Genomic DNA, 2,666 nt, shown 5'->3' on the forward strand with positions numbered 1-2,666 from the left:
CAAGTCCAAGGACACCAAAACAGTTCACAGGTAAGGCCTTTCTGGTTTGCAGTCTCGCTGCTACTGAACTTACAGTTGTGGGCGGGTTTAGACGGATTGAACACCCGCGACCACTTGCCGGTTTTCCACTGTTTTAGTCCTCCTCTTGGGGTCCAGAAGTCTCTCGCTGACTCCTTGTATCTTCATAGGAGTGATGATAGGCAGATCCCACCAGCCAGAGATGCCTGGAGTCCTATCTCCCCAGACTCACGGTGCCCAGATGCAAGGAAGCTGTTACTTGGCCGCCATCTTGCTCCGCCTCCTATATACTAATCACTTTTGGTGTATTTTTTAACATTCCACAACTAGATTAAAATGTGATAATTAAGACTGTCTTGATTAGCAAATAATATTTTTAAAAGAAACATTAGGCGATACAAGAAAGGGGTCACCATACACAATGTACATACATGTCACACTGCCTTCTCCCAACTCATGAAGGCGCACGTTCTTCCCACAAGCAGGTCTCTTAGAAAAGTGGTTGGATGACAACAATAGTGGGTTATGTAACAAAGGCAAGGAGTACTAAAGTGACAATTTTCACATTCAGTAAAGCAGAGGCAGGGCTTCTCCAGTGGCTAGAAGGGGTTAGAAGTCCAGTAGGGAAGAACTAGGTCAGGATCTCAGAGTTGTTTTGCCAACCACTCCTTGCTATTGGTTTAGCTTTTCTCTCTTTTCAATATCTCAATGACTCAAAGGTCAAATGTTTCCTTCCTGGGTGGATTTCTAGCCTCCATAGTAAAGTTTCTAAACTCACATGTCTCACAAGGAGTCTAATAAGTTCATTGTTTTGTTCAGTGTGATCATCTTAGCCTCAAGCAATTAGAGGGCTGTATTAGTATTTGGTTTATTTCAAAATGTGAGGGCACGCTTTGCATTTGGAAAATCCCTATGTGATAACTCTTAGAACGCTGCCCATTCAGAGGTTTATCTGCCAATGGGGAGGTGTGCTCCTAGATCCGTGGCTACCAGTGCAATCGCCTACCCCACAATTATGCTGAGAACATGATCCATCTTGTTGAAAGACTGTGTACCATACGTTGTACTGCTTTTCTCTTCTCCATCATTCATTGGAATCTGTCATAATGGGCAACTGGCTTTGCAATTCCCACCTCTGCACATACATACTAGAGTAACTGATCAGCAAAACAAATGCAAAGAAATACCCTTGTTCAAAACACTTACGGCTCTCTCCATTTTGGTGTTCTGGTTGAAGATGAAATCCATCAAAGAGGGAAGACCTGAGTCTTTCCTACCCCATGTGCCAGCACAGAAAGGGCTCTGGGAAAGCCTTTATAAAATCTATAGATCCCCCTGAAAATCAAGTGGGCTTGGATTTGGACATTCACAAGAAAGGGGTTAAAGGCTGATGGGACCATAAAGTGTTATTTAGGTAGTTGGTAGATCCCACAATTTAACTTGATTCCTAGATGGAAGCTGGATTCATCTGATACTAGAGAAGTAAAGTTTCAAGGGACCAAAACCAGATCTGAATCTCACTTTTCTAGTATGGACCTCTTCAATGCTCTTATGTCCTGGATGTACAATAGATGATGACTGTGTTTTTCTCTAATGATGGAACCATGGAGGGTATTGAAAAGAAGAAAAAGAAGGTTTCTGCTGTACCAGAAACCCTTAAGAATAAGGGAAAGAACTTTGCAGAGTTGAAGATCAAGCATCTGAGAAAGAAGTGTGCCAAAAAGAAGCTTCAAAAGGCAAGGAAGAAGCTTATCTGTGAAAAAGCATTATCATAAAGAATCCAGATATACAGAACTGAGATTAGGATGGTGAGGATGGCAAGAAAAGCTGGCAACTTCTATGTACCTGCAGAACCCCAATTGGCATTCATCATCAGGATTAGAGGTATCAATGGTGTGAGTCCAAAGGTTGGAAAGGTGTTGCAGCTTCTTTGCCTTCACCATATTTTCAGTGGAAGTTTTGTTAAGCTCAAAAAGGCTTCAATTAACATGCTAAGGATTGTAGAACCATATGTTGCATGGGGGTACCCAAATCTGAAGTCAGTAGATAAGCTAATCTACCAGCGTGGTTATGGCAAAATTAATAAGAAGCGAATTGCATTGACTGATAACAGTTTATTTGCTTGATCTCTGGGTAAATATGGCATCATCTACATGGAGGATCTGATTCATGAGATTTATACTATTGGAAAACAGTTCAAAGAAGCAAATAACTACTTGTGACCCTTCAAGTTATCATCTCCACGGGGTGGAATGAAGAAAAAGACAACCCACTTTGTAGAAGGTGGAGATGCTGGTATCATGGAAGACCAAATCAATAGGCTTATTAGAAGAAGGAACTAAGGCAAGGGTTCTCAATCTTCCTAATGCCGCAATGTATTTTCATTGTTAAAAAGGGGTCGCGACCCACAAGTTGAGAACAGCTGAACTAAGGTATCTGCCCTGATTGTTTTTGTTTTTGTAATCTGCTCAGTTAATAAACAGTGACTGCTTTCAAATTGAAAAAAAAAAAAAGATTCTTAGGCCAGATGCAGTGGCTCATGCCTGAAATCCCAGTACTCTGGGATGTTGAAGTGGGTGGATTGCTTGAGCTCAAGAGTTGGAGACCAGACTAAGCAAGAGAAAGACCCTATCTCTAAAAGAAAAAGA

The 2,666-nt window shown here is 41.5% G+C and overlaps 1 pseudogene; it reads left to right on the plus strand.

Annotated features, from left to right (window-relative positions):
* Positions 1-1,622: 1,622 nt before the first annotated feature.
* LOC128588092 (60S ribosomal protein L7-like) lies at positions 1,623-2,360 on the plus strand (annotated as a pseudogene).
* The last annotated feature ends 306 nt before the right edge of the window (positions 2,361-2,666 follow it).

Source organism: Nycticebus coucang, chromosome 6 (genome assembly GCF_027406575.1).
Source record: "Nycticebus coucang isolate mNycCou1 chromosome 6, mNycCou1.pri, whole genome shotgun sequence".
Classification (NCBI taxonomy): Eukaryota; Metazoa; Chordata; class Mammalia; order Primates; family Lorisidae; genus Nycticebus; species Nycticebus coucang.